We start from the raw sequence: 23,944 nt of genomic DNA on the forward strand, positions 1-23,944 counted from the left end.
GTGTTAAAAGTATGTATAAATTTTTGAATGTATGTTTGAATATTTTTAAAGTAATGAATTTCATGTTATTTCATTTTTGTGTAATTTAATTCCGTAGCGGGTTGTGGGTTTATGGGGGATTAGGGTGGGAAGTAATTTAATTATAGTACATTAAATAATAATTTTTAGGAATTATTAATTATTTTTAATTTAATTTTGCGTTTTACTTCTGTAGCGGGTTGTGGGCTTATAGGGGAATAGGGCGGGAAGTAATTTAATTGTTATTAGGTAATTATTAATTGGTATTGAAAATTAATTGGTTGTTGATTAATTAATAATTGGTAAATAATTTATATTAATTGGTAATTAATTAGTATTAATTGTTTAATTGATAATTATGTTAATTGTATTAATTGATTAATTGTAGCGGGTTGTGGGTTTATAGGGGAATATGGTGGGAATTAATTTAATTGTAAATAATTAATTATTGAAATAATTTTTGTACATTGCTAATTCATTTATTCTTAATTAATTATTAATTGGTATTAATGTTATTTATTAATTTTTGGTATAGAAAATTAATTGGTTGTTAATTAATTATTAATAGGTTATTAATAAAAAACATTGGTATTTATAATAAATTAATTTTTAAATATTGTGTGATTGGTAATTAATTTTATTATTTGTATTTGATATTAATAATTTATTTATTTTTAATACAACATTACATTATTATTTCCCCTACTATTGCACTCACTGGAGTGGGAATAGTAATTTTTACCCCTACGCTATCCGACGCTTTCCCTACTATTGCACCCTTTTGGAGTTGGAATAGTAATTGTTACCCTCCCGCTATCCAACGCTTTCCCTACTGTTGCACTCTCTGGAGTGGGAATAGTAAGTTTTTACCCCTACGCTATCCAACGCTTACCCTACAGTTGCACTCACTGGAGTGGGAATAGTAATTTTTACCCCTACGCTATCCAACGCTTTCCCTACTGTTGCACTCTCTGGAGTGGGAATAGTAATTTGTACCCCTACGCTATCCAACGCTTTCTCTACTGTTGCACTCTTTGTAGTGGGAATAGTAGTTTTTACCCCTACGCCATCTGATGTTTTCCCTACTGTTGCACTCACTGGAGTGGGAATAGTAATTTATACCCCTACGCTATCCAACGCTTACCCTAGAGTTGCACTCACTGGAGTGGGAATAGTAAATTTTACCCTCCCGCTATCCAACGCTTTCCCTACTGTGGAACTCTCTGGAGTGGGAATAGTAATTTTTACCCTTACGCTATCCAACGCTTACCCTACAGTTGCACTCACTGGAGTGGGAATAGTAATTTTTACCCCTACGCTATCCAACGCTGTCCCTACTGTTGCACTCTTTGGAGTGGGATATAGTAATTTTTACCCCTACGCTATCCAACGCTTTCCCTACTGTTGCACTCTCTGGAGTGGGAATAGTAATTTTTACCCCTACGCTATCCAACGCTTTCTCTACTGTTGCACTCTTTGGAGTGGGAATAGTAATTTTTACCCCTACGCTATCCAATGCTTTCCCTATTATTACACTGTCTGGAGTGGGAATACTAATTTTTACCCTCCCGCTATCCAACGCTTTCCCTACTGTTGCACTCTCTGGAGTGGGAATAGTAATTGTTACCCTACCACTATCCAACGTTTTCCCTACTATTTCACTTACTGGAGTGGTAATAGTAAATTTTACCCGCCCGCTATCCTACGTAAAAAATATAGAAATTTTTGTAATAAATATTACGTTAATATATATGTATTATTAATATTTTTTTATTTACATTAATTATTTATTAATTTTAAACTAATGTAAGTATTTTTAAGTATGTTTCAGTTAATAATATGTTTTATTTAATTAATTTTACATTAATTTTAAGACATTTACAAAAATTCGATATTGTGACTAACTATATTTTTTACAACGATATTTAGGATTCTATATTGTCGTACTTACCTGTTTGGAGATAGGGCTTCGATATTTTGGCATTCTATATTTTTCCTTCGATATTTTGGCAATTCGATATTCTTCTTCTCGATATTTCATCAGTGATCCACTGAATCCATAAGATTAAGCAAAGGATCATTGAGTGAACACTGTCCCTATTTAAGTATGGCTCTGTAGGACCCTATCGACATCTGAAAAATCTTATATTAAAGGTTTGTTACTAAATTTATAGAGTGCACTAATACCTTTAAAGTGTCCTGGCTCCAGACAGAGAAAAAAGAATGGTATTTTTGACCGCATAGCCAGATTTTTAAAGCCTCACCAGAGCATAAAAGACCCAAAGTTTTTCATAGTGTCACTGGATGCATATTGCACATCTTTGCGGCTGCTACCAAAAAGGGTCCTCCCAATCCATACTCATTTAAATCTTGGAATCGACACTTGGGAGGCATCTATGGATCTTCAGTTTGGGGTAGGAAAATACTAAGGTGTTTTTTTTAAGATACTTATAGCCATATAGTATGGACAAGACACATCAATTTAAAGCTAACCAGTTTTTGCAGAGGAAGCCAATGCAGAGAGTCTATGACTGCTGAAGTGGAGGAATGTCAGGGCAGGCCCAATGAAAGTCTTTCCATGGTATTTTGGATTCTCTGAAGTCTCTTCAGCTGACCAGCAGATGCCCCTAAAACGAGAGCATTGCTGTAGTACTGAAGGACTGGGTTATTCTAAGACCCAGCGGTGCCAGGGAACAACACCTGAAACCTTCGTGGGTTACCTGTTCTGGCGTACAAAACACAGAGACACGGGACACTTCCAGCGACGTCAGAGATCAGCGTTTATTTACTGCAGGGATACAGAGGTCACAAGAAGTACACAACGTGTAGGTTCTCGGAGACTGCTTCGAATTGCAAAAGTGGATCGCTCCTTTTATACACGTTTTTGCCATTGCACAGTGTGGCGAACAAAGGTTACAACTCAGTTCCCACAATAAACTTCAAAAGAGTCGTGTTCATGTTTCAGGAGGCCGGAACATAATTACAACAGTATTGCCGGTTCCCAACTGTAAAAACATATCTTCTCTGCAATAAAACACATTCCATCCTGACCGTAAACACATTAGGAGAAGGGACGAAAACAGATGCAAAGAAAAGACAAGGATGCACAATAGGTTAGAAAAGAGTGTTAGGAGTAATAAAGGAAACTTGATAACGGGATCAAAGACCTCGTGTCCAATGTATGCATGACTGAAACAATAGACCGGCACGGCAAGATGAGCCTCGAGCGGGGCCATCTGCCTTCGCCGTGTCATTTCCCTCATCGTAAAAGTCACACTCAAAGGAACACGTGTCCCTCGTGTAGGCTTGGTAGTCCCAGGGTCACAAAGCGGACAAAGTCCGTTCGCTGGCTACTTGAGGGCAAGAAACAAAATGGAGGCTGTATCTAAAATGGAACCTGAGGGTTCGGATGAACAAACCCAAAAATAAGTCGAACCATTCGTGGTTGCATAGCAAAACTGCGTACACCCACTATACTCGTAATTTGCGGTTCGTAGACACCAAACTCATCCATATTCGTCACCACTCAAAAGTGTCGTTCCGTCCCACACGGAACCTCAGACGCTCCTTTTGCCCTCATGTAGGCAAGCACTAGTCAAGATCGGAATCTATTTCAATATTCATCAGATCGTTCAGCTGCTGCTGGAACATCATTCTATCCATCAACGTCTCCTTGGTAACAGATGGCCGTCTTATACACGTTGTAGCACAAAGGCCACATAAGGCAGGACCACACTGTACACAAAGACAACACGTGAACAGAAACGTTACAACAACCCCTACGATCATCAGAATCTTCCAACCCCAAGTTGACATCAGACCCCAAAACCATCCTAGAAGCGTCCAATTACCTTCGTCCACGTGTATGGACTCGGAAATCTTGTGCAACTTCGAGATGGCTTGGTAGACAGTTGGAGCATTGTCAGGAATGTAAATGCAACAACTCGAATGGATAACTTTACACACACCACCTCTATCTGCAAGAACAACATCTAGAACCATACGGTTCTGCAACGTCATGAGTCTATCCGCCTGAAGTTCAGCTGTTAAATTAACAAGGGCACTTGCAGTAATATTAGCAGTCGACTCAACTACACGGGTCAACTGTCGTAGGTTCCTACTATTAACCATAGGTCCCCAAAACGGCAAGAAACCCTTAAAGAAGTCTCCTGCTTCCTGACCGGCAGTATCCTCTTTGCTAATAACGCCTCTCACGACTCTAGTTCTGTGATAATCTGAGGCGACTGTGAAAGTCGGTGGTAAAAGGTTCGCAATATAACAGGTACCCGAAAAATCACGGGGTAACCATGTATATGCGCGTTCATAACATACAAAATAAGTGCCCTTAGCGGTCAGAAAAACAGGGGAAGAGAGCATTGGTAGAACATATGTGTCAGTGCAAGCACTGTTCCCAAGTTGTGCTCTCGGATTTCGACCCAAGCCTTTCAAGCAGAAATTACCGAGGTGTGGTACAATCCATATTGGGGACGAGCTCTTAAGCTGTCTATCACCCACTGACGTACTATACTCAGCCTCGCTCAGATCCTTATAGGCCTGCACTTCTTCATCTGGGATAAGCGATGCATCAAAAACATCTCTATCTAAATCCGCTATCGCTATCGCCAAAGGCTTGTGATACGGCCCAGGACCAAAATTGACAGAACGTGGCTCTCGACTGGGGTAGGAATCTAGTGCACTACGGAACATAGTTTGGAATGCTCGAGCTGAACCCTGGGAGCTGTAAGGAAGGACCAAATATGGAATACCCCTATCCATGGTATGTGGCATTAACCCACACACCCAACAATTGGTAGTATTCATCACCAACTGATGCTGATGTAGCAGTTGAACGAAGGAATTATTCATAAATTCCGCACGTCTAACCTGTTCATGTTGAGGCAAAGGATGAAAAGAATGTGGGGAAACAGTGGTGAGGGAGCTTAGTTTAGGAGAAAGGGTAGGTGAAACAGAAGGTAATGACAACTGTACTCCAAAATACACTCCACCCACCAATAACACAGATACGGTCAGAAACAGTAGGAACACCTGAAACAGAAAACATTTTGTTCGTACAACCCTCCGTAACTCTAATCTCTGTGCCAACATCCTTTCTACTTCCAACAGCTTAGAGAATGCCATCCTCTACAAACCGTCCGTGACGTACTTGACGCACTTCGTTCTGAGTAGCGATTATCAATCCCCAGGAGTTCCCAGGAATCGACAAAAGTAACCGACCTAGCGTCAGAAACCTGCTAAACAGAAAGGAGTACCCGCACGGCCCTACGGTAACCCGGATGGTAGGGTTTCCTCAAAACGTTCAGTTTTATTACAAATCTCTTAGCAGTGAAAAGCACATAAGAACTCAAAAAGAAAGGATATAATTGTCCATAATGTTCATAACATCAAAAAGCAAATATACAACTAATTTTTATTAGTCCTTGAACGAAGAAAGTATCGACTTCTTTCAGGTCGAGTTTGCTCTACAAACAATTGTTCAGCTGGCGCAACAGTGTTCGATGAAGTGGACAACGAGTCAGACCTTGGGTTCTCCGCTACCGATGACTCCACATGTGGGTTTGGCAGTGACAAATCATCCCCCACAGGTTGAGCGTCACTAAACGGCACAAAGTGCAAAGGAGTCTCAGTTTCTGTTGCCGAAATCCCAGTCCTCACCCAACCGTCTGTTGGTAAGGGGATCGGTACCTTTTTCGTGTGGCTAGCGTGGACCCAGTTCTTCTGGCCCTCCAGTCGAACCGCAGTCCTCGTTGTCAACAAGACTTGAAAGGGTCCTACGAATCTTGGCTCCAAGTTACGTTTCCGACCGAAATTTCGGGTAACGACCCAGTCGCCTGGCCGGAGCTGATGTCCAGGACCCTCTGTCTGCGCCGGTAGAGCTTCAAAGACCTGTTGATGGATTAACCGTAGTTTAGTGGTCAAATCATGCAGGTAATCAATTAACATTGGATACTCAAGACTATCAAAAGCCCTTGGCCTCGGGACTCCCCAAATATTCGCAGGGCGGCCGAACACAATCTCATATGGGCTAAGCCCTACTCGAGAGTGTACAGTCGCTCTGGTTGATAGGAGAGCCAGAGGCAAGGCATCAGGCCATGATAAACCAGTCGTAGCCTGTATCTTTGCGAGTTTTAGTTTCAGGGTACCATTGTACCCTTCAACCAAACCCGCTGCCTGAGGATGATTAGCACTATGGAATTTTTGACGAATTCCCAGGCCCTTACACACACTCTGCATTACACTTCCTACAAACTCACTTCCATTATCCGACCATACGATCCGTGGCATTCCATACCGAGGAAAGTATTCCTTCATCCAAAAGGTCATTCACGAGCTGCCCGTGCTGAATCTTCGTACCATGCGATGTCATAAATCCTCTTTCTCTCCACAGTCTTCCAAAGTTGTGCGCAACGCCGAATGCGTACTGGCTGTCAGTAAACACATTCACTCGCTTTCCTTTAGACAAAACACACGCTCTTGTCAATGCAATCAACTCTGCCGCTTGTGCTGAATTCTGATTCAATCTCGCAGTTTCCACAACTGTGCTCAACGTCACTACAGCATACGCAGTCGTCACATCGCCATTCGGCAATTTAAAGCAAGAGCCATCCACATACAAAGTACCATCGGGATCTGTCAAGGGAGTGTTTTTCAGGTCCACACGACCTTTTGTTTCTTCCTCAGTTCGTAAATAACAATCATGTGGCGGCACATCATCTGATTCCATATTAATCGGCAACAATGTCGCCGGATTCAGTACATTACAACGCTTGATCTGTATGTGACTTGCCAAAAGGGTCAGCTCGTACCCAGACAACCTTGCACTCGTCAGATGTTGAGTTTTTGTCCGATTCAAGAGAGTGTCAACTGCATGCGGAACCATCACCATGAGCATATTATCCATGACAAGACGTGCGGACTGTTGAATAGACGCCGCCGCTGCCGCTGTCGCCCTCAAGCAACTTGGCAACGCTCTAGCTACCGGGTCTAAGGTCGAGGAAAAATATGCACACGGGCGCTGCTTGCCACCAAATTGTTGCGTTAAAACACTCAACGCACAACCTTCCCTCTCGTGGACGTATAATGTGAATGGCTTGCTGTAATCAGGAGTACCTAACACCGGAGCCGAACACAACGCATCACGAAGTTCGGAAAAACTTTTCTGACATTCCTCCGTCCATGGCAAAGGAGTCGAAACATCCTTGCACGTGAGAGCTATCAATGGCTTCGCTAACAGTGAAAAATTCGGAATCCACTGTCTGCAGTATGACGTGATACCTAAAAAGGCACGCACATCTCTCTGAGTCGTCGGCACAGTCATTCGAGCAATTGCTGCGATTCTTTCAGGGGTCAACCTTCTCCCCACCTTTGACAATAAGTGACCTAAGTAGGTAACTTCTTGACAACAATATTGTAATTTAGAAGGTGACACTTTATGGTGCAAATCACAGAGATGCTGTAACAGAGACACAGTAGCAGTCTTGCAAACTTGTTCAGTGTCTGCAGCTACCAACAGATCGTCTACGTACTGAATCAAAGCCGCACCAGTCGGCAGCACAAATGCATCCAGTTGACTCTTAAGAGCTTGGCTGTAGATCGATGGGCTCTCACAGTAGCCTTGAGGTGCGCGTTTGAACCGGAAACTGCGACCTCCAAATGAAAACCCGAACAAATCACGACTCTCCTCAGCAATCGGAATGCTAAAGAACGCATTCTTCAGATCTATTACCGAGAACCATGATGCAGAGGCTGGAATTAGAGTCAGTAAAGCTGTAATGTCTGGTACCACAGGAAACTGCAGGACAACAATTTTATTTACTTCCCGTAAGTCAATAACTAGACGGTACACGGGAGGCTTGGAGGGATCAGTTCGCTTCAGAATAGGCAACACGGGACTATTACACACGTTACCTCGTGTCTCCTCGATAACATCTTTATCGATCAGATCATAAATGATCGCTAATAGTGCCCGTTCACCATCAAGGGAGATATGATACTGGGGTATGCGTGGTAAGCGTGCATCAACTTTCAATTGAACAACATAAGGTAGAATATCCAGCAGGCCCACATCATTGGGACCTGTCGCCCACAAAGAAACCGGAAGAGAACTCAATTCCGGTGGGAGCTTATCGATCGATAGATACATAGGGGAAATCACACTCTTACCCAATGTAAGCTCCACACCCGTAGGAGAGCAGTACAAAGTCGCATGTAACCTTTTCAACAAATCCAAGCCCAAAAGATTCTCACCACAACCAGTAGTCAAAATCAAAGGAGCTTCTAACTCATGAGACCCAATCGTAAGGGGCAAGGGGCTAGAAACTGGATTGCTAACGGGGGCGCCAGAGAATCCAACGGAAACATTCGTTAAGCCAGACAAAGGCGCGCCAGGGAGTTTCGAGTGCATAATGGAACTTTTTGCTGCACCAGTGTCCAACAGAAAAGGCTCAACGACGCCCAATGTGGCTACTGCAACATAAGGCCCTCTCTGATCAACCGGAACTGATACTTCTCCCTTCCTTTGTCTATGGCTGTCCTAGTAGATACCGTCCATATCAGCATCACGCTCGACGTAACAGTCATCCACATGATACTGTGCAGATCTACCGGACGATGGTTCGCGCCGATCGAAACAATTCTGCGAGTCTGAGGAAGTGGCAAAACGCTCAGCCTGATTTTGAGTAACTCCACGACCTCTACCACGGGAAGCTTGTTGGGGACCACTACGTCCTCCTCGAGCTGACACACCATTGTTCCTATCACGGAGAACCGGACAATTAAACTTCAAATGGCCCTCCCGTCGACAATACGCACATTGATTATATCCCAACACAAAACGAGGTGCGGGAGAGTCATTTCGCGTCTGCGATCTGGGAAACTGTGATTGCGATCGATTTGGCTGGTGCGAGTCACTGAAATTCGAGCGCGGAGGATATGCTTGCTGCAATAAGACCTTAGTTTTAAGATCCTTCGTTTTCTTATCTGCACGCTCACTTTCTTCCTTTTCTCTATTTTCGTAATATTGGGCCGTAGCCAATATTTGAGCAGTGGTAGAGACAGCCCACGAACTCTCAGAATTTTTCAACTTGTTGCTAAGTTCGGGCAACAAGTTCGATACAAACTTATCAACAAACAGCCGCTGACCACCCTCCGAACTCATGTCCTGGCCACTATGATCAACAAATGCTTCCTCGAATCTCGTAAAGAAATCGGAAACGCTTTCATCCCTCTTTTGCTTGCACGCGGACAACTTGTCCCAATTGACGCGCATCGCTGGCATAAGCGTTTTCATAAGGGTAATTATCCTCTGGGGCAAATCCACAATAAGCTGTTCAGGCTTAGCCCCACCAACTTGCTGAGCGTCTGCCGCCGTAAGGGCAGCCCAGTCACCGCCTAACTCGGCCACGTGATTCTCGTGACGAATTTTCGCCCAAATCGGCTGAGGCACTACATTGCCAAACAACATGTCAATATCAGCAAGGTTCATAACAGTAGCATCCACTAATTGGGACAGCTCCTTGTAATAACCTGCAGGATTTTTACGGGGATCAGGCAAAGTTTGCTTCACCTGTAAAACTTCCGATCGTTTCCAAGGGAGGTGTATCCACACTCTCTGAAAACGGCCTGGGACAGCAGGGTTAGCATTAGGATCACCTGGCATCCACACTGGGGGAACTTCCCGCATAGGATATTGACCAGGTTTTGCCATCCACTCTGCAGTCTCTTCTTTAAACAATGCCCGAGGTTGCACTGTACATCGAAAGGATAACAAGCGTTCTAGAGCATCTCGAACCTTGTCACCTACAATCACACCAGCTGTGAACTGATGCTGGAGCTCAGAAACCTCAGATGGTACATTATCGACCACATCATGATCCCACTCCTCCTTCAACGATTTACACAGTTCTTCAAACACGAATCGTTGAGTGGGCGCATTAAACTGAGAAAACGTTTCAAACACTACACGCGAAGTGTATTTAACAGGATTACGAATCCATCTACGTGCCATTTTTACCAATGATTCACGTTCCCTACCATCAGGAAGTTGGCTGCGCCTCTGAGCAACATCTGAAAGAGTCGAGCCGAGTATTGGCCCAAAAAGCGGAGAATAAAGAGTAGCAACAGCAGTCAGGAGACGGCTACGAACAGAAGGAGAAGAGGAAGAAGATGCAGGTGCAGCAACAGTAGGAGTGGAGGCAGTAGAAGTAGACGCGGCATCAGGAGTAGCGGGAACGACAGACTGAGGAGGGACTTGGAAAGGCGCAGTAGGAAGAGAAGCCGGTAAAAGAGGATGGACGATCTGCGGCACAAGGGGATTCGGGAGAGCGGGAGGAACGGCGGGCTGACCAGCAGCCGCCAAAACAGCAGGTTGAGGAAGAGGTAGAATCACAGGACCCACAGTATCGGGAGCATAGGGAGGTGGTGATTTCAACTGATAAGACAATAGCGAATCCTCTATCGCTTCTTCTCCCGTCTTATCGACATTAGACGGTAGCACCGGATAACATTTATCCACCGCCATATGATGGAGTCGAGCACTAACTTCCTGCTCTTTCTCATCTTTGTCTCGCTGATACTGTTCTGCATTTCGCATTACCGTAATAACACCTTCTCTTTTATTTTTCTTACTCTGTTTGATTTCTTTCTGCTTGGCCTCTTTCCGCCATAACAGGAAGGAATCAAACATGGCCGGCCTAGCCTTCTTTTTAAACAGTTTAGCTTCCAAATTATCTAAGACGGCAGTTTGGAAACTACCATGGGATGGCCAACTAAGGACGCCATCATTTTTAGTGTAGTGGACTCAATATTCATTATACACGATAGGACCCACGCCATGGCGACTATAGAGCTCGTAAATTGGAGTTCCAACCGGAGGTATCGGACACGAATCCTCCAGCCGGGAATCCATTCTGCAACATTTGAAAAACCCAAACAAAGTACTACGGCCAGGCATCGTGCACACTAACCGAGTTTACAAACTTCAAGGGCTATCAAATTATGATATCCTCGCACAAAAATGCAAGACCCTCGGTTTTTGGCAATTGCAATCGTCAAATAAAACCCAACAACTAAGAACCACGAATGCTATGGAACCATGCAAACAACAAAGGAACACTGGGAGCGACCCACAAATACTTAACTGAGAGAACAATGGCGTCACCAGGAAGGCCCGTCTATCGTCTTGCCGTACAAAGGACTACGCCAGGCGCCAAAACAGGTCGACAGTCAGGGCATCAGTCCGTCGCAGCCATCAGGAGGCGGGGATCTTCGCGGGAAAAGACGTCGGGCCACTTATTTCGACAACTGGATCGATGAAGCGGGGTGCACCTTCCCTCTGAGATTTCACACGAAGTTCCTCACGATCGTCGGGCTTTGGACCGGTACCGTTGATGTCGCCCCATGTTGGGCGCCAACTGAAGGACTGGGTTATTCTAAGACCCAGCGGTGCCAGGGAACAACACCTGAAACCTTTGTGGGTTACCTGTTCTGGCGTACAAAACACAGAGACACGGGACACTTCCAGCGACGTCAGAGATCAGCGTTTATTTACTGCAGGGATACAGAGGTCACAAGAAGTACACAACGTGTAGGTTCTCGGAGACTGCTTCGAATTGCAAAAGTGGATCGCTCCTTTTATACACGTTTTTGCCATTGCACAGTATGGCGAACAAAGGTTACAACTCAGTTCCCACAATAAACTTCAAAAGAGTCGTGTTCATGTTTCAGGAGGCCGGAACATAATTACAACAGTATTGCCGGTTCCCAACTGTAAAAACATATCTTCTCTGCAATAAAACACATTCCATCCTGACCGTAAACACATTAGGAGAAGGGACGAAAACAGATGCAAAGAAAAGACAAGGATGCACAACAGGTTAGAAAAGAGTGTTAGGAGTAATAAAGGAAACTTGATAACGGGATCAAAGACCTCGTGTCCAATGTATGCATGACTGAAACAATAGACCGGCACGGCAAGATGAGCCTCGAGCGGGGCCATCTGCCTTCGCCGTGTCATTTCCCTCATCGTAAAAGTCACACTCAAAGGAACACGTGTCCCTCGTGTAGGCTTGGTAGTCCCAGGGTCACGAAGCGGACAAAGTCCGTTCGCTGGCTACTTGAGGGCAAGAAACAAAATGGAGGCTGTATCTAAAATGGAACCTGAGGGTTCGGATGAACAAACCCAAAAATAAGACGAACCATTCGTGGTTGCATAGCGAAACTGCGTACACCCACTATACTCGTCATTTGCGGTTCGTAGACACCAAACTCATCCATATTCGTCACCACTCAAAAGTGTCGTTCCGTCCCACACGGAACCTCAGTCCAGGGGACTGAGAATAGTCACCTGAACCAGTACCGGGCAGACCGCAGAATTGATCAAATTAAAGGTACTTTAAGCAAGAAAGAACACATTGAGTAGAGGTGGTTAAGAGTAAGTCTGTCATCTAAGAAGAAGCCAAGATCCTCAACTGTTCAATTTGGTCAGTCGAGTTATTCCTTGATGGAGGCCAGAGATCAAACTGAAAAAACAGGTGTTAACATTATCGCTAATCCAGAGCACCTTTGTTTTATCTGCACTAAATTTCAGGGAATGTTCTCCTACTCAAATTATGAGTGCCATCATACATGATGAAAACTCTCAAATGGTGCTTTAACTGACTGGTCCACACTGAATGTCAGCTGGTCACCATCAGCTTAAGTCATGTAATATACCCTTTTGGATTCAACTAGATGGACCAGAGGGTATATGTAAAGATTAAAAAGGGTCAGGTAAGTGCTGAACCTAGAAGCACACCCCCATTCAATGTTTAAACTCAGATTGATAGGGTGATAAATATATCAGCTGACATTTGCCCTTTGAGCTTGACTCACACCATTGCAACACATACCTGCTTATTCCAGCTTCCTCCAATCTAGTAAGTAAGATAGAATGCCAGACCATATTGAATGTGGCAAATAGGTCTATTAGGACCATAGTCACATGTTGCCCTATGCCCCATCAGCATTCAGAGGAGGTCATTGAGCACCTACACCAAAGATGTTTCAGTACTATATACTGGTCGGAAGCCATACTGACACCGGGACACTCTTGGGAGTAGCTGCGCGCTTTATAAATACCATATAACATAACATAACATACTGCAAAATTCAAAGACCTTGTGTTGCTTTAAAAACGCAGAGATTAGACCATTGGCATGTTTTCCCAGTATGTTTTATTGGAAGTTGCTAAAGCAAAATTGGTCAAAGGTTAGAGACAAGATGGGTAAACATCAGGTGTTTTAATGGGAGAATCAGAGATTTTTCCAGTTTCAAGGACACAGGTGTTAATTAAAGAGCTGTTACACACTACTAGGAGTGGCTCTGGTCGTTCTGAGGCAGCCTCTTTCCTATTCCAGGGCAGGATTGTATTGAGTTGAGAGCCAAACCTAATAGTAGTGGTGAAGTGTTAAAATAGCATTGTTGAGTGCTGATCCAATTGCCCCACACATGGGTAAAATCCCAAACAGTGCTCAATAATTTTAGGCAGCCTATCCTCAGCTAGCACCCCAAACTCAGAACACCTATGATTAATGTAGGGTGACTCAAGCTTATTTCTCATCTCGATTGTCAAATCCTGGATGTTGTGGGCCATGGTATTACAAATGGCATCAATTTTATTGTCAAATAAATTTTGCAAATCAGCTAACAATTTTTGAGAGTGTTCCATGGACAATGACATACACAGTGGTGTCAGGAGTTACTTAACTTTTGAGATAATTTCTTTAGGGTAAATTGTGGGCAAATATGCTCTTATTATCAAAGAAGTTTGCTTTGGCTGAAAATAAATTGTTTCTTATAGGACCTATGAGTGGCCTTCAGCTCTATTTTAGCTTCTGAGAATTAGTCTTGATACCTCAGCTTCTCAAGCTTCCTGCAGCCATATGTTGCTTTGTTAAAAGGAGGCAGTGTATAAGGGTGCAGATGGTCTAGCCCACCTAGGTACAATTTTCTTCCAGGTTAGATCCTCCTCCAGAGCAGAGTCAACCCAAAGTTCATACTTATCATATTTTAAGAGATGCGGGAGTATAAGTATGGCCAACATCCAGGCGTTGTCAAATACAAGACATAAGCACTATAAGTAGTTTAGCTTTCTCCTATATTAACCCATTTCGTTGAAGAAAATTGTGACAAATACTTTTTGATGAACTGAACTGTTTTCATGGTTTATAGTATACAACAAAATGTCGGGCAAAGACTGTTGCTGCACTGTTTTGTGCATTCAATGATGCAGTTTATAAACGGATTATGCTTGTCTACTAGCATTATAGGATTGTAATATGTACGATTAGTATGTAGTGAAGTTATTGTTTATGGCATATCCACCTATAAGCACAGGCATTAATCTATTTCATCTCTTGTTGATACTCCTGGCTGGCGAACACAGAAAACCAGATGGCGTACCCTCAGTTTGGTGAGGGAGTGAAATAGATCTCCCACTCCTGTGTATTCCATAGCAGAAATTCCAATGGACATAGCAACTACTGCTGACCATCAGAATTCAGCACAAATTGAGTTTCATTGGTAAATGGGGCTGCTGTATATATATAAAAAAGTTAGGTTTTTGGGATAAGAATATAACATTTACAAACCCTGGGCAAATGGTGCTTTGTGCTATTCTTACTGCAGGAGCTCAGATTTGTATTAGAGACGGGGCCGTGGACCTATCAGTAACCAATCCGGCGCCTATACAGAATATAGTGGGCTTTCTGTCACTTGCATTTGAGCATATCCAAGAAAATTAGGGAATCTTCTTTGTCTTTACTCCTGCTCATTGCAGAGAATTCTGCACTTAACAAAAAAACTACCACAGAGAGACACATTGAATGTTGCTCACCAATTATCCAAATAATGTGTGGATCTTCGTCATTCCTCAGGAGCCGGGTGCCGGGGGCATATAGTTTCCCTCTGACTACACACATACAATTGCATATATGCACCAGGCACCTCAATATTTAGAGCATATAACTGTTGTTGCAGTCAGAGATTGCTAAATCCTTTTGTGGACATTCCGCACCCATTACCAAAAGCTCATGAGATGTTAGGGAACACCTTGATAGAGACAGCACCACTTTTCATCAATCTGTCACCTTGTTCTGCACAGACGTGACACATAGAGATGATGCTTGGCTATCATTAGTACAGCAGAAACACTTCTTTAAGGGCCCAAGGATATGTGGGGCCAGCTGCAGTACATTCAGGTTGTTTTTTTTACTACCAACACATGGGCGTGGAGCTTAGGGTGAGGTCCCTGGATTGAATTAGGGCCCATGGAATTCTTGCTATTCCACTTCACAGTGACAGTGGGCAGCTGAAGACCTCCCCACCAGGAGGCGCAGTTACCTGCAGACATAGATGCTTCAAATTGCCCCGCTGTGTTATTTTATATTGTGTTATTATTCAACAACAAAAGTACTCCCTGTGCTGCTACAGGCTCAATAATGCTGATGTTATAGAACTTCTCAAGGCAGATGGGAAGTTAGTCACAGGTTAAGTGAAACAAATGTGTCGTTATTATTAAGAAAAAAATCAAGCAGTCCATTAGTTCTTATGCCATTGAAATAGATAACATCTTTGGACATTAGAATATTTGCTTACGTTTGCAACATTTCTAATGCTTCTTTCAGTAAACGAAGTAGAACTCTCTCTTGGACTGAACTAAAACAACATAATATTAACTTAGATATTATTTGACATCCTTCACAAGTACAAGTGATGTTTTCCGTCAGCTCTTCCATTTTATGACCAGCGGATTTAATATACTGACCACAAAGTAAACATCCCATCTTGCAAAATGTTCGGTGGGAATGGCAAAAACAGATCAAAACATTGGAAAAGAAATGATGAAATGTAACTTTTCTCGAAAAGGGATTGTAAGGGGATTGTACAAGAACATCCTGTCCGTCGAGCCCAAAGTAATTACCTTCTGTTTTATACCACAAACCCCACACTTGCACACACGCGCACACACACACAATTGCACAAATCCCTCTAACTCTCTCTGTCACATTTTATTATATTTGTTGTTTAGGCATTTCTCTGGGTAGAGATCCAAGGCTAGGTTTTGAGATCATTAATTGTTTGTATCCATATTTATGTGGAGTTTTATTCACAAATACAATTGCAACTGGTTTATTTCCGCTTTATTTAAGCCATAGATGTGCCCTTAGTCTTGATATTTAGGGAGTGTTAGTGCTATAAACATGTATATATACTGCAAGAATCACAAGAATAATCATCTGAAGTAATTAGCACTGTGGTAACGCCCTGCTACAGAGCACCCTAGGTTCCACATTGTTCCCTGATTAAGCGCATCCTACATGCTGCAGCATGACTCATCCAGGGCCTGAAGAAATATGGCCACATCATCTCCATCTTGATGGAACTTCATTGGCTCCATTGGCTTGTAATATCTTCAAAGCCATCTACATCATTATACAGCTACCACTAACAGCGCCCCTGCATATCTTGCAGACAAGTTCAGCACCTCCAGTGGAAACATCAGTATTCAGGACACCATCAGACAGGGGTAGAAGGTTTTGATTTAGTGTTTAGTGGACAGATTACTCTTACTCGCCTCATTACAAGTGCCTTATATTAAATGGCACTTGTGATAAGATAGATGGGACTTCCACCTTATTAAAAGTATAAAGAAGAAAAAACAAGGCAGTAAGACTTTTCCTCCTATGTACCCAGGTTCTGGGACAGCATCCTCGTATCTCTCGGGAACTTCCAAACACTGCTCCAATAAAGGAAATAAATTATTGCATGCCTCTTTAAAGAATTATAGAAACCTCATTAAAGAACACTAAACAGAATATGCAAAACTCTCTCTCTCTCTCTCTCTCTCTATATATATATATATATATATATATATATATATATATATATATAGATATATATTCCTGCTCCACTGCACTTTGTACCAGGAAGCACTCCCAAACTTTATTGCTTCAAGCACCAAACAAATGCGTTTCGGTGTAGCGCCTTCGAAACACGTTTGTTTGTTGCTTGAAGCAATAACGTTTTCTGTAACTATCCCCCGGGAGTGCTGGCTTCTGTTTGAAAAATGTGGAACAGAGGAGCTTTGATGCATCTCTCTCCCTCTCCCTCTCTCTCTCTCTCTCTCTCTCTCTCTCTCTCTCTCTCTCTCTCTCTCTCTCTAGCAGTCTCTTTGTCACATTTTAACCCCTTCAGTGCCCATGACGAGATGGTCTCGTCATGGGCCGCGGTTGCGCTGTGCCCATGACGAGACCATCTCGTCATGAACTCCGCCCGCTAATAGAAAGCCCGGCACAGGGCGGGGAAAGGGCGGGGCACGCAAGAGGTTAATGATATGTGTTGTTTTTGGCACTTCTGTTTATGCAGATACATGGTTAATATTTGGGCACATTAAACGCTACAACCATATTTAAAGAACACTAAATCACAATGCTGTAACAATAAACCTCAGCCTTATTTATCCAGTGATTTGTGATAAGGTGACCCTTAGGTCTTTTTCTAGCCATCCACCATCAAATGTACTCAGATGTTTTTAAAAATGCTTGGAGCCAACACCTTTTATTCAAAACAGACAGCTTCACACTCTGTCGTTCACACTGGTTTGACAACTTCTGTTGAAGTAGGTCATTAATTTATCTATTTGTGGCATGTAAGTAAGTCTGGTCCACATTATCACATTGCGAATTGACTACAGCTTCTCAGATTTCCTTTGTTTGTACTCTCTTACTCTCTCCTCCTGATTTTACTGATGCCTGTGCTACTTTTATGGAACACATCGCTACAGCACACAGAAGGATGCTCCTTACAATATGGCAGTGGTCAGGGTATACAATGAATTATTGTGTTAAGTAAGTCATATGCAAAAATATGAAACCACCTCATCTAAACAGGGCTTAATTGTTAGCACATTGTTCACAAGAAACACTATTGTCAGATCTAAATTTAGAATATCCTGAACATTTGATACAATCTTTTAATTTTATATTTCACCATTGGCTTTGATAAAAATAAAAAAAAATGTTCTAAATTATTTATGACTATAATATGCACACCACACACTGATTCCTCCAAATCTATCACTGTATGATACACTTAGTAGTAAACACAACATATTGTTTATCATGATCATCTGCTATCTTATCGATCTAGTTTTTTTGGTGCTGCAAAGTAAAGAAAAGCAGTGAAGGTGCTCATTCAAATGATACCTGGAGCACTGGCTTGCTCATGAAACTGGATCACTCATAATCTTTGTACACCATAATCCATAAGGCACTCATGTCTATTCTTTTCTTTCACATTGATTTGTGGGACAAGGTGATAGGTTTTGCCTAGTAACAGGCTTTCTAGACCACCTTCCACCAGTGACTTTGTCGAAAAATTACAACCCGAGACAGAAAGCCAGATAGACTGCAACCACCCCTCAACCCAATGAGCATTACTTGAGTGAAAGGCTTCTTAGGCAACAGTCAATTCTGTGAGATATCACAGGGATAGTTAATGAAACTTAAACCTTCTTTCATCATGGAAAGGCTCGCTCATGAATACTCTGTAACCAGGAACATATTTTTAAAAATTGATTTAAAATCAATCCCTATCTTAGTGCATATAAGGTGAATAGTAATTATTATAAAAACAAGCAAGATAGTGGCCATGATACTTATCTGTAGAGATGGGTGAAAAATTTCACTCCACCGGCAGAGTTTTTTGAGTTTTGCCCACTTTGAGCTCCACATGGAGTTCGGAAAAAGTCTGTGAAGTGACGCGGAGTGGAGTTTTTTCTCTCAAGCGGCTCCCCAATGTTAATTTGGCGGGTGCTCGTGAGAAAACATCGCATACTAGACCTTCTCCCGGTAAGATTTCTCAACACGGGTGGTTATGGCAGGTCATTACAGCTCATATTGAGAAATCTGTTGCTCGCGTTGGAGAAGCTGTCACATGAGTAGAATGTCTACTCGAGTGGCAGAAAACAGCAGAGCCCTCTGGCATTACAGTGTGGGACAAACTCCCGGCGCTAAAAATCAGTGTGAGCAGCATGACTAAACAGACTCTGCCACTGGCGGAACTCCACAGAGCGCACTAGAGTTTTTCTGGCACTCCACAAACTCCGCCCAGGTCTACTTATCAGGAGGGTGAATATACAAAATATTGTAACATTGGGGTTATATCATAAAGCTAATTTATATCAAAATTTTCCGCACCACCCTACTTTCAGCTTAATTTAACTTAGCACTAAAAGAGGCCTACTTCAAGTTTCATAGATAGTTTACACCCACATACCTCTTCTGATTAATATAATTAATGTTCAGCAAAATACCAACATCTTATTTCTTGTCCGGGAGAGCAGGCTGAAATATAAGCCTGCCAATTAAAGGCTAGATGTGCCTCTCTTTGGTCTATAGTGATCTAATGTGATTATGGCTCTGTATGGTCCTGCGGTCTCGAGCCTCTGGTATGAGGTTCTTTCCTGCACTATTACACTTTGCCCTTAGTTGATATTTTGTTTCTGAAAATTGCTGAACATTTTCAGAAAGACAAATAACAGAAAGGCCCTGGCACACTTTTGCTTACATACATTCTGTGAAACCCTGCTGCGGCAATTGGGTTCCGCTCAGCTCAGGATCAGATTCCTGACCTTTCGTCACCCTGCTGGGCCAATTTGATTACTCTGCTCGTCAGCAGAGGGAATAAAGGCCTTCTCACACAAAATGAATAATTAACAGTGCTTCACACAGCTCCTGAGGAGAAGGGATGGGGAAGAAAACCTGGATCTGTTAATTAACTGTCACACTGCACAGAGTTATAGACAGCCAAAGCACACTGAACAAACGAGGAAGCCCAGACGACAGGAGCCAGCATTTGAAGGGGCCCCTATTTGAAGTTTTGGTGAGAAAGGCCTTTGGCAGTGATGTCTGCTAGGGTTGGAGCCGAGACTTCCACAGGAGATGTGACCAGTGAAATTTGGACAGAACCTTTTGAACTTGCCCTGCTATGCCGGAATGTAGGAAGAGTGTGAAAAGGATATGTGGCACCCTAGGAATGGCTATAGCATCAGTTGCCCCCCTTGAGGACCAGCTGGTGGAAGATCTGGACTTCTGTGCCTCGCAGAAGAGGAGCCCCAGATCCCAAGAAAATGAGAATTGCAGGGAGCCAGTGGAAGTAGCTCTCTGTAACCTACTCAGCCTTGGAGGCCAAGAGGCCTACTGGACCTGCTTCTGGTAGCTAGAGCTGGCCACCAGGAGTTAAAGCAGCCATGGATTAACCAAAGATACCCAACAGGGCCCAATATAGGGCCTTTTTAAAGCCTGAAACCTTTGACCTTTTAAATGGAGCCCATTGAGCCGAAATTACCCCGAGGGTAGGTGCAAGCTCATTCGTTGTTTATGAGCCTGGGATAGGCCCCTTCTCAGAGCACTTGAGGCCCAGGAATCCAAACTGCCAGGCAGGTTTGTGCTGAGGGGGGGTCCAGGACCCCATCTTCGGGTCTCTGCAAAGAAAACATTGGAAGGCTCCCCTAAGAAGGAGGGTCCTCCATGTCTAAGCCTCCAAACATGGTCAACATATGGGGAATGCCATGGCCCTCCCACCCAGCACTGGTTGGCTTACACTTACTCACAATGCCCATGTCTGGAGGAGCTGAGTGGGCACAACACTGGAGCCACCCTGCCCACATGGAGCGAGCAGTGGAAAAGACAGTTGCTGGCTCCCGTACCGGCCAAGAGGGATTCCGGCTATGCTGCGAGATGAATGAATGAGCACCTCCTTTATAGGAAAAAGAGGGGTGCATCTGCATGCCTAAGAAGTAACATGGCAGGAGCCGCTAATAAAATATTCACATTGCCGGGTGGAAGTGGCCCATAATGTCCTCTGGGGCTTGTTTTTAGCTCAAAATGGTGCTTTGTGGTAGCAAGGGTACCATCAACATATTTAAAATGGTGATAGGGGGCTGCAGGAGGACAGCAAATTCACTTTCTTTAACATTTAAAAACTGATCATAAGTTTGCAGGGCCAACAAAACCATGACCCCCTCTGGCTTTCTATTTGAATTTAAAAACACTTCTAAGACTGGAAGTTTTGTTCTTCAGCTGGAGATGCAGTGCCCTCTAGGGGCTGGTTCTCTAACTCCATTTTATGTGAACTGTGGGCATATAAAAAGGCTCACACACATGTTATGATCCATTTCACTGCTTTATTAGCCCTCTCTTTTTGTAGTAATGTTTGATCAATGTTAAAATGCTGTATTAACACTAAGGATTGTATTTACACATGATGAAGGACTACGGTGAAATGTTCAACACTTTCACCATATTGTTTGTTTCCTTTTTGATGTGGGGCACCTTTGGTAACACCAATTGTCTATCCTTATATGTTGTGATGACCCTTAACAAAGCCTGTTTCGTTTAAAGTGACACCACGCTAAATTGTGACATGCTATGTTTTATAGGTGGGGGATGCTGTGATTTGGAGGTCATGACCCTTTATGAACCAAATATCATTACAGAATGTCATCTAAGGTACTTTGTATCTCCCTTATGTATATATTTGGAAATGAATACCTAGTTTATGGTAGTGTATGTGTAATTATTGTACTTTTCCTTTTTTTGAAGAGCACAGACTGGACAATCATTTGTTGAATGTAATTTTTGCATGCCAGGGAATGGTGATTATTAGCTATCACCACCTCCCCTGAAGAGGCATTGGACTGCTCTGCTTCGTTACCTTGAGAGAGTCAAACACTACAATGGTGTGCTTGGTTCCAAGTAAGTGGAAATTGTGGACATGGATTGCATATTTTTATATGGGAATTTCTCCGCATTGATCACCAAATGCGCCGATCCTTGGGAAACCATCATAAACAAGCAAAAACTCAATACACACCAACTGGTACACCCCAGACCTCAGAGCCATAAAGCGCACCTGCTACCAACTCAAAGAACTATGGTGCTCCTCAACGAGCCCCTCTGACAGAGATGCTCACAAAGCAGCCCTCAGAAAATACCACCTGCGCATCAAGGAAGCCAAGAACACAGCAGACAGTCACATGAAAGACATTTTCAAAATAGTCAAGGAATTCTCTCACCAAACAGCCACAGAGAACTCAATCCACCCTTCCTAAGAACGCTGCGACACCCTCTAGGGCTCTCTGAGGAAAGCAGGATTATTCGGTTTGACACAGGAGAGCTGCTATCAAAATAAATGCAGCCTGAATGATTGAATCAGGAGTTAGTGACAAGCATTCAACTTACAAACGCACTGGAAGACATTGTCCTCAAAGATTTCCCTCTCTAAATAAAGATCCGGAATTTTGAAATACACAGTGAGGAGACACAAGAAACAAAGAAGTTCCTAAACTAGAACACGAGTTATAACTGTTAAGAAAACAGCAAATTGCAGTTAAGGACAATTTCCTGATCGCTTAACCAGGATCTTTTCTCATCGCACCTCTACTAGTGAGATTACGAACACAAAGTGGATGGCCCTGAGGAAGGTGGACATTAATTAAACAGAATCCACCGAAACGTACGTTGGCTATAAGCACCCCTGGCTGGCAGCCACATCATGGATGGATAAATAACAACTCTATCATGTAGTGTAGTAGCACGCTTTTTCTAGCAGGGTGGCGAAAGACAGGTTGATAGTGTGTATGCTTGATGGGTTTGAGTGCTGGTAGAATGGAGTGAGAGGTGCGCTATGATCTGTTTTTTTTATATTGTTTTTGTCTTATGATGGGGAAAAGATAAAATTATTACAATATTGAAGGTACACCATCAAATGTGCTGTTTACATGTCTGTTATGTTTTAATTGTATATGTGTAAAAACACTGTTGTTTCACTTTATGTATAAAAATGACGTAGTATCATGTTTCACTTTTAAAAAAAATGCACAACAATAACAAAACTATCAATGTGATTTAAAAAAACATTAAAAAGAAGAATTATGTGGTTTGAACTTAATACTTAAATGAAGACAGAACATGTTTTGAATAAAATCAAATAACTAGAAATTATGTAGCAGGTTTTGATTAGTACAATATAGGAAGCCCTTTGAGAGCTTGTATTGCCACAATGAAATTACTATAGGTCGTGTGGGAGTTATTTGCTTTATTTGTGTTGGTTTTCCCCTTCTCCCAGACCTAGAAGCATTTACAGGGGGCACCTCATTATACATAAACCCTCTAGGGCTACTTCCACAACAGGATTGTACCCATCTACAACAACTTTGACCCCAACCCAGCGGTGCTTAGCCTCGGCCAATTAGCGCACACCACCCAAAGGATCAGCACATGGTCTCCACTCACCGCACAGACCACCTCTGCTATAATGGCATAAATCCACTCCAGGGCACCCACCTATCCCCTGCTCCCCTCGTCTTTTGAATATTTGAACCAATAAAATTAGCATGGAAAATTTGCATGGCAGTGCGAAATTTTGTCCACCTTTTACGGGGATTAGAATCATATATGGCTCAGTGTAACATTTCTGTACTTTCATATCATTATTTTAGGATTGTATCCCGTTTTTTAACTTTTTCAATTTTTTAATGTAAATCTAATTTAGGTATATTATTATTGGCATGCCTTCTAGTAGTGTATTCCATGAAACTATCTGTATTTTATCCTGTATCCTCTGATGTGTTTTGAACTCTCTAATGCTGATATATTTATGAATCACTTTTATCATGTGCACTTTTAAGGCCATGATTGGCCAAATAAAGTTTTGTCAGGTTCACTGACAAAATATCGGCTCTGAAAATATCAGCATACCAAAATATTGTGACAAAAATATCGCCATCCTATACTTATAATGGTAAGTACTGAAATATTGGGGGAAAATATCATTGGCATTAATATTGTATTAAATATCGTTTTTTAAA

Source organism: Triturus cristatus, chromosome 8 (assembly GCF_964204655.1).
Source record: "Triturus cristatus chromosome 8, aTriCri1.1, whole genome shotgun sequence".
NCBI classification, from domain to species: Eukaryota; Metazoa; Chordata; class Amphibia; order Caudata; family Salamandridae; genus Triturus; species Triturus cristatus.